The following is a 12,356-nucleotide window of genomic DNA, read 5'->3' on the forward strand; positions in this document are numbered from 1 at the left end:
TTGCCTTGCCAAAGACCCTATCCTACTACTGGTCCCAACAGTGCCTAGGCCAGGCCCTGCGATCAATCCCTAGTGCAACAGCTGAAGGCCGTCATTGCCAGAATTGAGTGCACAGGAGGTTTGATGTTGGGCCTGGCGAAAGGCCTTGTGCAGACAGGGTTAACGATGTGACAGGATGGGCTTTGAACCTGGTAGCTGGCCAAGCCACGTGTTCAAACATTGCTGCGCTCAGCCAAAGGCTTGTAAAGGGGGTTATTTCACAGTGAACCTTACCATTAATTTCTACTTGGAGAAAAACACAAGAAAAATACATCTGCACAGAACAGTGGCATAGCAGGCCATTGGCGTTGTTCGTGGTAACATTTTTCCGTAAGATTCATGTTTATTTTAGTTGAGCGACAGTAGATGTTAGGCAAATATTTCAAATAGAATGTTGGACAGCTTACAATATACACATATTTACATATATATATATATATATATATATATATATATATATATATATATATATATATATCCAGAAAAATTGTGTATTTAAATCGCACACCAAGGGCTGCACATCATTCAATACCAGCTGGTAAAATACTCAAAAAACCACTTATTCTCGATAAATTCATCGGCTGCTATTTATTGAAAAAAAGATTAGATTGCAGGTAAATCACACCAGCAAAAGTTGGTACAAAAAGCACAAAAAAAAGGTCGACAATGTGCCCACCATTCAAAAGACACACACGCTGTCCCAACCAAATGTCTACGCGTTTCGGCCGAAGCCTTCAACAGGACATTGGCAGACATTTTACACTCAACTATTTAAACCATATAGTCCTTCTTTGATGTTCATTGCATAGCTCAAGAGAAGTGCAAATGGAGCGGCCATTTTATAACGTCACAATTTTAACTTAAAAATGAGAAACTCCTAATCCTGTGCATGTTTTGAAATAAACTATGAACTAAAAATGTGACATTATATATTTCTCTCATATTATAATACATTATCACAAATATAGTCTGGTCACCTGTGAACACTAAAAAATTAATTAATTGTAATCACAGTCTACAATTCTTGAATACAAAACAAATCCCATGTATGCTATTTTTTTCCTCTCTTTCTCAATTTTCCTTTTTCCTTTTTCCTTTTACTCTTGATGTCCACATACTGCCCACTTATACCTAATAATTTTAATTTTGATTTTGATTTTAGTTTTAATTTTAAAAGCCTGATATATAAATGTAATTAATTAATAATATAAATATATAAATATATAAATATATGTACTGCCAATTGATTGCAATACATCCACTTCATATACAGGCTATAAATAGATGACAAATGATGACAAATAAATAGAGTAAATTCAGTCAATTCTGAAAATACAAAATAAAATACAGGTAAAAGCGATTTCAACGTGGAATAAATAAATAAATGGATATTCATCATCATAATTCATTAAATTAGTCATAGTCCTATAAATTAATATATTCTAAAAGGAATCTGAAGAGATTAATTAATAGATCCATATCATAGGTCAAATTGTTATCGATTAGGAAATTGTAAATAAACCCCACAAATTCAGCAACAGGAGAATGTATATGTGCGCCGCTATCCTCCCCAAGGACCTATGCAACAGTATAGGAATAAAATAGATGAGTATAACACCCTAAAAGTGAATAAATTATTAATAAAAAATTATTACCGAAATACACTAAGTTTCAATCCGGCAACATACTAATAATAATAATAATAACAATAATGATAGAATCAATCAGTAAGGATCCTAACAAAACACAATATTCTAAAAAAGTCATCAATTTCATTTCATGTTTTCTATTGGACAAAATCTATGTGTAAGAAAATGTAAAAAAATGTGTATATCTCTGTATGGGAAAATCTAAAAACTTACAGATGTACATGAAGCTCTGCGTCCAAGTTGTGACCCCAAGGGTGTTCTGTACCTAAAAGTAAAATAGTTTTGGACTCCATTTGTCTCAAATGTGCAATTCTATTGCCTCCTCGGGGATGGGCCGCAATGGTTTTAACACCATAAAATACTAGGGAACTACAGTTACCTTCATGTACATCCCAAAAGTGTTTAGCTAAAGGATAAGATGGATCATGATTCTTAATGGCTCTGAGATGTTGCAGGAACCTGACTTTCAGTTTATGAATGGTACTGCCCACATATTTTTTGCGACACCCACATTCAATGACATATACAACGTATTCAGTTTCGCATGTGATACGTTCAGTTATGTCACAAATTTTTCCTTCGAACGTGGTGTATGTCTGGGTATTCTGTGCATACAAACATGATTTACAATGTCCACATTTCCAAAAGCCCAAGCTTTTTTTAGCCAACCATGACATATTAGTTTTGGGACTCTGAAATAGGCTTCTGGTAAGATGGTTACCCAAAGATTGAGTTTTGCGATATGTGATACATGGATGTGGACCTATACTGTCCTTGATGGCAGAATCATGTCTCAAAACATGCCAATTTTTCTGTATGATATTATTTAAATGCAAATGTTGAGAATTAAACTCTAAGAACAGTCTAGGTGATGATACCTTATTGTGATCTTGATTATGAATATTATCAGGCTTGAAAAGCAATTTTTCTCGAGACATATTCAAGACCCTCAAGTGTGCATCTTTAAGGATCTTCAAAGGATATCCTCTCTCTAAAAATCTCTGTGTCATCGTCATGATTTCAGTCTTGAAGCAATCATCATTAGAACAGATTCTATGAGCCCGTAAAAATTGACTATATGGAATACTCCATTTCAAAGCTTTTGGATGACCACTATTGCCATGCAAGATTGAATTACAGGCTGTTGGTTCACGAAAAATGGTTGTCTGTAAGACATCTTTTTCAATAGAGATCTGGACATCAAGAAATTCTATAGTGTGTGCACTATATTTCAAGTCGAAGTGAATGTTCAGCTCATTGTTGTTCAAGATATCAACATATTGTTTGAGAGAAATCTCGTCACCATCCCGGATAAGAAAGAGATCATCAATATATCTGACCCATAGTATCACTTGTTCCATGTATTTACCATTAGAGTCAGACCAAGCTATCTCCTTTTCCCACCAGCCCATGTAAAGGTTGGCGTACGTGGGAGCAAATGAAGCTCCCATTGCAGTCCCTTGTTTCTGCAAGTAATGTTGATTGTCAAATAGAAAGGCGTTGTGGGTGAGGCAAAATCTTAACATGCTAATTAGCATGTTGGTATGTTGAAGAAATTCAATTTTACGAGTGCCCAAGAAGTGACAACATGCTTGAATGCCAAATTCATGCTTGATGGAAGTGTATAATGCAGTCACATCCATGGTTACCAATAGATAGTTGGGTTGCCATGGAACATTGTGAATCTTAGCAAGAAAGTCATTGGTGTCTCGAAGATAAGACGGCAATTCGGTGACAAAAGGACATAAGAAAAGGTCCAAGAAACGGGAGGTATTTTCTAATAGGGATGAGTTCATACTCACTATAGGTCGACCAGGAGGATGTTTTGTATTTTTATGAATCTTTGGTAGAAAGTAAATACAAGGGATTCTAGGAAACAAAACTTTGAGATAAAGATATTCATTTTGGTCAATTAGCCCTTTAGTGTGCCAGCTATCAAGCATCTCCCAGTAGATGGTTTGATATTCATTAGTGGGATTAGTAGTTAGTTTTTGATAATGTTGTTTATTGGAAAGTTGATGATTAGCCTCCTTCATATAGCTATTAATATCCATAATAACAATATTCCCTCCTTTATCGGAGGGTTTGATGATAATTGTGTTATTGGATTTAAGCTCATTTAGATCTTTCCAATCTGAGGCTGAGAAATTCACTCTTTGGGCTTTTTTCCTTTTAACCCTTTTCCAATCATTCCGAAACCGATCAACGTCATCAACTACCAATTCATAGAACAAATCAATCATATTACCAGTCGGTAATTGGGGATTAAATCTGCTGGAGGGCTTAAGCCTACTGGCAACGGTCTTATTAGTAACAAATCCCATATCAGTCAAAGTGTTATTTTCTTCACCTATATCATTGCTAACATCATCCAAACAACCCAACCTGCCAATTTCTACTAAATCAGGCGCTTCATTGACATGAAAACCAGATAAAGTGTCTACATTAATGTTGGAACAAGATGTAGTGGCCTGTGTTGTCTTGGAAAAATATTTCAACAGCCGCAACTTACATGTATATTTATACAATTCTATTCTGGTGTCAACATAATCCCAATGATTGTCAGGACAAAAACTTAATCCTAAATTTAGAATTCGCTCCTGATTAGAGGTGAGCTGTACTTTAGAGATATTTACAATGATATTGGAATTGTCAGATCGAAAGGTCCTCTCTAGTCTTGATATTTGTGATTTCTGCCTCTTCCCCCTCCGCGTCTTGAACCTCCTCGACTTCGTCCTCGACTTCTGTTTGATTGTGGCGTGATTGATCGTAGTAGTCTCATTCCCCCGTGAAAATCCAGTTTATTAGCAGAAGCTTCGTCAGCTGATGAGCTCAAATCCGAGCTATCTTCTGCTGTATTAGTTGTTATATTAGGACTGTCCATCATCATAACTTTGTCTTGTGCTCTAAGTGTATTATATTTACGAGCAAATGTATAAATTCTACCTATTTCATAATCTTTCTTGTCTCTATTGAATTTAGAGGCCTTGCGGAGCTTGATTTCATCCTCTTTTTTAGTTATACGTTCTTCCATCTTCATTAACAATTGTTGTATTTCTGAGGAGGTACCCATTTTTTCTAGTTCTTTAGTAAGAAGTTCAATTTTATGGGTTTGTTCTTCCATACGACGTTTTGATTGAATAATCAAAGTGTCCATCAATTTAACTGAGCATTCAGATATATATATATTATGGTTTATTAGGATGAAATAACAATATGGTTTTGCTATGTGGGAAATAGCTTTAAAAGCTAAATGAAAGGAATTACAGCATAATATAGCTGGAATTCAATTCCAGATGTAAGGACAAAAGAGTTCAAAGAATCATGAAGCAACAGAAGGACGTTTTGGGAGCAACAAGAAGCTTTTGTGAAATGAGTAAAGGTAGTTAGTTGACATGGACCTTGTAAGCATTTGTGATTGTTATGGGAACAGTTGATTTGCAGCTTTGAAGACCATAATAAGTAGTTTGTTACATGTGTTGTTTCCAGTGCTTAATTTGAACCGGTGTTTTCTTTTGCGGCCCACCGGCACTTATTTTTGAGAGCCAGCACTTAGGGGTGTATTTATAGGCCCCTAGCGCCACCTTGCTCCACATTAACGTCATTTATTTTGACATTAATGTGGCCCAACAAGGCCAAAATCCCTGTGCCGTATTTACAGGGTGGTACAATGCATACATTGCGCCACCCTGTAACATTTTGCGGTACATTATGCCTGCACCAGGCATAATGTATGCAAAGGGGGCATTTACCCGTTAGGGGAGTCAGTAAAATGATGCAATAAAATCTGTGGGATTTCCTAGCGCCATTTATTATGGCACTTTTAACGCCTGCTCAAGAGCAGGCGTTAAAAGGGGGCTTCCATTCTTTAGAATGGGCCCCTATGTACTGTGCAGGAGTAGCACCAAACTTCTGCAGATTACATCAATAGAGTAATTAAAAATGACTCTATTGCCCCCTACTCTGCGCCATGGTGCGCCGTATTTTAAATACGGTGCACACATGGTGGTGATAGGGGTGTGGTGGGGGGCGCAGGGAAAGTGGGGCTGCACTCGATGCAGCTCCACTTTCCATAAATCCGCCCCTTAGTTTTCTGCATCAGACATTTACTGCGAGCAAAAGACACAGATGGGAAAGACGTAGGAAGAGAAAAATTAAAAAGTGTCACACAGGGAGAAAGCAGAAAGCTAGAAGAGTGAGCTGAAGGAGCAGGAAGTGGCTGCAAATGGATTCAAGATGCCCGAGTTGGCTTTAGGATTACGCTGCCTCAGTATTCGGTGCTCCCATATTTAAATGCAGCAACCATGTGTTTCAAAGGAGAGCTTTGGGCATCAGCACGTTTTTATTTACAAATGAATCACTGCTTTTTCTTGTGGATGATCATCCAATTTGATGGCAATAGTACGATGTAGAAATATGATTATGAATGTTTTTAACCCCTTCTGCGCTGCGGCCGTAATTGTTACGTTCCGCGGCACAGTGCTCGTGTGCAGAAGAAGTAACCATTACGTCCTGGGCACAGAGCTCAGAAAGGAGGGCTAGCACTCCCTCTGTGGTCTTCTCTCCCACCCCCCCAAGGCAGGGATGGAAGAGGAAGCCCTCAACCTTCCACCCCGACACCCCCCTGACCCCCCACCCCCGTGACATCAGCGCATGATCGCATGCTGACCTCACAGAGGCTGCCTCCCTTTGTGCTGGAAGCAGAGCTTCCAGCGCGATCGGAAGAGAAATGCAAAGCATTTCTCTTCCGATCATGTGATGCAGTCCCTGAGAGGATTTAAAGGGAAGGAAAGGAATTTCCATCCCTTTGAAGTCTCTCTGAGCATTTCAAAAGCCGGATCGTAAAGCAATCCGGCTTTTGAAATGCCCGCTAGACACCAGTGATTTATTTATGAAATGGAAATTGGCATGAGGGGAGCGACCCCTTGGGCAAGGGTCGCTCCCCAGGGGGGCATTTTTTTCAAGGCCTTTTCTGCCTCCCCTGGGGGGCAGAAACCTCTAGGCGGCAGGGATGATTTTTTTTTGTTGATTTTTTTAGAGGTGGAGAGCGACCCCTTAGGCAAGGGTCACTCCCCTATGGTGCAAATTATATTTAGCCCATTTCTGCCCCCTATTTTTTTTAGGCCAATCTGCCCCAAAGGGGGCAGAAACCACTACACACCAGGGAGATTTTTTAACTCAAATTTCACGCAAGGGGAACAACCCCTTAGGCAAGGGTCGCTCCCAGGGGGGGCATTTTTTTTCAAGGCCTTTTCTGCCCCCCCAGGGGCAGATCGGCCTATCAGAAACCTCTAGGTGCCAGGGATCCTTTTTTTTTGTTTTTTTGTTTTTTAGAGGTGGGGAGCGACCCCTTAGGCAAGGGTCACTCTTCTAGGGGGCAAATTATATTTAGGTCATTTCTGCCCCCCTTGGGGGTAGATTGGCCTATTTTTATGGGGCAGAAACCACTAGACACCAGGGAGTTTTTTTTTAACACGAATTTCACACAAGGGGAGTGACCCCTTAGGCAAGGTCACTCCCGGGGTGGCAAATTTATTTTAGGCCTATTGTTGTTAGGCCGATCTGTCCCAGGGGGGGACAGAAACCTCTAGGCACCAGGGATATATATATATATATATATTTTTTATTTAGAGATGGGAGCGACCCCTTAGGCAAGGGTCGCTCCCATGGGGGGGCAAATTGTATTTAGACTATTTCTGGCTCCCTTGGGGGCAGATTGGCCGATTTTTGATAGGTCAATCTGCCCCCAAGGGGTGCAGAAACCACTAGGCACTGGGGATCTTTTTTGCGCCAATTTCAAGCAGGGGGAGCGACCCCTTAGGCAAGGGTTGCTCCCCGGGGGGGGGGGCAAATTTATTTTAGGCCATTTCTGCCCCCCCAGGGGCTGATCGGCCAATTGTTATTAGGCCGATCTGCCCCCAGGGGGCAGAAACGTCTTGGCGACAGGGACATTTTTTGAGGTTTTTTTTTTGTTTGTTTTTTAGAGGTGGGGAGCGACCCCTTAGGCAAGGGTCACTCCCCTGAGGGGAAAATTGTATTTAGACCATTTCTGCCCCCCTTGGGGGCAGATTGGCCGATTTTTGTTAGGTCAATCTGCACCCAAGGGGGGCAGAAACCACTAGGCACCGGGGATCTTTTTTTGCACCAATGTCACGCAAGGCGAGCGACCCTTAAGGCAAGGGTCGCTCCCTCGGGGGGGCAAATTTATTTTAGGCCATTTCTGCCCCCCTGGGGGCAGATCAGCCTATTGTTATTAGGCCGATCTGCCCCCGGGGGGGGGGGGGACAGAAACGTCTAGGTGCCAGGGACATTTTTTTAAAGTTTTTTTTTTCTTTTTTGTTTTGTTTTTTAGAGGTGGGGCAAAGGTCGCTCCCCTGGGGGGAAAATTGTATTTAGACCATTTCTGACCCCCTTGGGGGCAGATCGGCCATTTTTTGTTAGGCCAATCTGTCCCCAAGGGTGGCAGAAACCACTTAGGCACCTGGGATTGGTGTGTGTGTATGCGTGTGTTTTCTTTAGGGGGCAGCCCCTTGGGTAAGGGTCACTCCCCATGGGGGCACATTACTGTTGGCCATATCTGCCCCCCTTGTGGGCAGATGGGCCTATTTTTGGAAGGCCCATCTGCCCCAAAAGGGGGTCAGAAAGCCCACCAAAGACCAGGGAAGTTTTTTTGTTTCCAAAATAAGAGGGTGGGTGTATGGCCATACCTCCACTCCAAATAAATGGGGCCAAAGATGTTCTGCCCACCAGTGGGCAGATAGGACAATTATCCCTGATCCACACCCTGGTGGGCAGAAAGTCTTTTAGATGCCAGGGAATTAAAACAATTAAAAATATTGGGGTGGTGGCTACCAACCAGTATGGGCCTGGTTATGCCCCCAACTGAAGGGAGTAACAGTCTTTCAGCTCTCCCCGCACTCTAAAACATCTTATCCCACAGCAAGCAAGAAGATGTTTGATTATTTTGGGTTTTGGTCTTACATTCGGCCCATGAGAGCTTGGCTAACTCTCAAAATCGTCCCACTTGGAATGGTGAGGGCTGCACTTTATGGACTTTTGGACGCTGCCACGTAGAAAAATCCACAAGACCTAGACATATCTGAAAACTAAACATCTGGGTGATTCCAGGGTGGTGTGTTTCACATGCAACCCGCACGATTTTCATACCCACAATGCCCTGCAAACCTCCAGCTTGGCTGGAAATCACACATTTTTCCCACGTTTTTGTGCTGGAACCTTCCGGAATCTGCAGGAATCCACAAAATTCCTACCACCCAGCATTGTCTCATCTATACCAATAAAAATTCTGCTGCACTTGTCAGCCTAAAAATGTTTTTTTGCAAACTGCCTTTTTTGACTCCCTTTGGTTCTCCCTCAATATCAACATGTTTTTGGCTCTTCCGTTTCACAAGCACTTGGCCCACCTACACAAATGAGGTGTCATTTTTACCGGGAGACTGAGGGGAACGTTGAGTGATTTGAAATGTGTCCCAGTGCGGTAATCCCACACAGAAATGTTGGAAAAATTTGATTTTTTTAGCTAAATTTGAGGTTTGCCGAGGATTCTGGGTAAGAAAACATTGGGGGATCCACGCAAGTCACACCTCCCTGGACTCCCTCGGGTGGCTAGTTTTCAGAAATGTTTGGGTTTGGTAGGTTTCCCTAGATAGCTGCTGAGCCCAGGACCAAAAACGCAGATGCCCCCGCAAAAACAGGTAGTTTTGTTTTTGATAATTTTGATGTGTCCAGATAGTGTTTTGGGGCCTTTTCTTTTGCGGGCAGTAGGCCTACCCACAAAAGTGAGGTGCCATTTTTATTGGGAGACTTGAGGGAACACTGGGTGGGAGGAAATTGTGGCTCCTCTCTGATTCCAGAACTTTCTGTCACCGAAATGAGAGGAAAAAGTGTATTTGGGACAAAGTTTGAGGTTTGCAAAGGATTCTGGGTAACAGAACCTGGTCAGAGCCCCACAAGTCACCCCATCTTGGATTCCCCTAGGTGTCTAGTTTTCAAAAAAGTGCTGGTTTGCTAGGTTTCCCAAGGTGCCGGCTGAGCTAGAGGCCAAAATCCACAGGTAGGCACTTTGTAAAAAACACCTCTGTTTTCTGTGGAAAAATGTGATGTGTCCACGTTGTGCTTTGGGCCATTTTCTTTCATGGGTGCTAGGCCTACCCACACAAGTGAGGTACCATTTTTATCGGAAGACTTGGGGGTACGCTGGGTGGAAGGAAATTTGTGGCTCCTCTCAGATTCCAGAACTTTCTGTCACTGAAATGAGAGGAAAAAGTGTTTTTATGGCCAATTTTGAGGTTTGCAAAGGATTCTGGGTAACAGAACCTGATCAGAGCCCCACAAGTCACCCCATCTTGGATTCCCCTAGGTGTCTAGTTTTCAAAACTGTGCAGGTTTGCTAGGTTTCCCTAGGTGCCGGCTGAGCTACAGACCAAAATCCACAGCTAGGCACTTTGTAAAACACAGCTCTATTTTCTTTGTGAAAATGTGATGTGTCCACGTTGTGTTTTGGGGCATCTCCTTTCGCGGGCGCTAGGCCTACCCACACAACTGAAGTACCATTTTTATCGGGAGACTTGGGGGAACACTGGGTGGAAGGAAATTTGTGGCTCCTCTCAGATTCCAGAACTGTCTGTCACCGAAATGAGAGGAAAAAGTGTTTTTTTGGCCAAATTATGAGTTTTGCAAAGGATTCTGAGTAACAGAACCTGGTCAGAGCCCCACATGTCACCCCATCCTGGATTCCCCTATGTGTCTAGTTTTCAAAAATGCACTGGTTTGCTAGGTTTCGCTAGGTGCCGGCTGAGCTACAGGCCAAAATCTACAGCTAGGCACTTTGTAAAAAACACCTCTGTTTTCTTAGTAAAAATGTGATGTGTCCACGTTGTGTTTTGGGGCATTTCCTTTCCCGGGCGCTAGGCCTACCCACGCAAGTGCGGTACCATTTTTATCAGGAGACATAGGGGAACACAGACTAGCAAAACTAGTGTTATTGCGCCTAGTCTTTCTCCACATTTTGTCCTTCCAAATGTAAGACAGTAGGTAAAAAAGATGTCTATTTGAGAAATGCCCTGTAATTTACATGCTAGTATGGGGACCCTGAAATTCAGAGATGTGCAAATAACCATTGCTTCTTAACACCTTATCTTGGGGCCATTTTGGAAATACAAAGGTTTTCTTGATACCTATTTTTCACTTTTTATATTTCAGCAAATTAATTGCTGTATGCCCGGTATAGAATGAATACCCATTGCAAGGTGCAGCTCATTTATTGGCTCTGGGTACCTAGGGTTCTTGATGAACCTACAAGCCCTATATATCCCGTAACTAGAAGAGTCCAGCAGACGTAACAGTATATTGCTTTAAAAAATCTGACATCGCAGGAAAAAGTTACAGAGTAAATTATGGAGAACAATTGCTGTTTTTTTCACCTCAATTTCAATAATTTTTTATTTGAGCTGTTATTTTCTGTAGGAAACACTTGTAGGATTTACACAAATGACCCGTTGCTGAATTCAGAATGTTGTCTACTTTTCAGAAATGTTTAGCTTTCTGGGATCCAGCATTGGTTTCTCACCCATTTCAGCCACTAACTGGAAGAAGGCTGAAAGCACAAAAAATAGTGAAAATGGGGTATGTCCCAGTAAAATGTCAAAATTATGTTGAAAACTTGGGTTTTCCAATTCAAGTCTGCCTGTGCCTGAAAGGTGGGAAGATGGTGATCTTACCACCGTAAACCCTTTGTTGATGCCATTTCAGAGAAAAAAACACAAGCCGCCTTCTGCCGCCCTTTCTCCCATTTTTAAAAAAAAACTAAATTTTTGTTGTATTTTGGCTAATTTCTTGGTCTCCTTCAGGGGAACCCACAAAGTCTGGGTACCTCTAGAATCCCTAGGATGTTGGAAAAAAAAGGATGCAAATTTGGCGTGGAGAGCTTATGTGGACAAAATATTATGAAGGCCTAAATGCGAACTACCCCAAACAGCCAAAAAAGGGCTCAGCACATGGCGGTGGGGGGGAGGCCCAGCAGCTAAGGGGTTAAGTAAAGATGTTAGAACCATAGTTGATCCAAGGGGCTCCACGGTGGACAACAGTTAATCTCTTTTACCTCTGGCATCTCTTGGATGTCTTATCGACCACTATAAGATAAATAAAGATCTGCTTCATTGGAAATGGGCAACTTTATGTCTGTAGCGATTAATAATGAGGTGAAGAGAACCTAGGGGATATTCTCCCAAAATCAGATTGTATAAAATGATAATATGATAGGGTTGATGCAGAGTCCAGACCAAAAACACTTCTCTGACATGAGCTGTTTATGTATTGCTATAGTATTCCAGATATCATAAAAGAAGAAACACTAGGGGGTATATTTATACTCCGTTTGCGCCGAAATTGCGTCGTTTTTTTCGACGCAAATTCGACACAAAACTAACTCCATATCTATACTTTGGCGTTAGACGCGTCTAGCACCAAAGTTCATGGAGTTAGCGTCATTTTTTGGCGTGAACACCTTCCTTGCGTTAATGAGATGCAAGGTAGGCGTTCCCGTCTAAAAAAATGACTCCCAGGCATGTGCGTGGTATTTATACTCCCGGGCAAAAATCACGCCCGGGAGTGGGCGGGGCAAAAAACCCCGCATTTGCGCCTGAATTT

This window comes from Pleurodeles waltl, chromosome 5, assembly GCF_031143425.1.
Source record: "Pleurodeles waltl isolate 20211129_DDA chromosome 5, aPleWal1.hap1.20221129, whole genome shotgun sequence".
Classification (NCBI taxonomy): Eukaryota; Metazoa; Chordata; class Amphibia; order Caudata; family Salamandridae; genus Pleurodeles; species Pleurodeles waltl.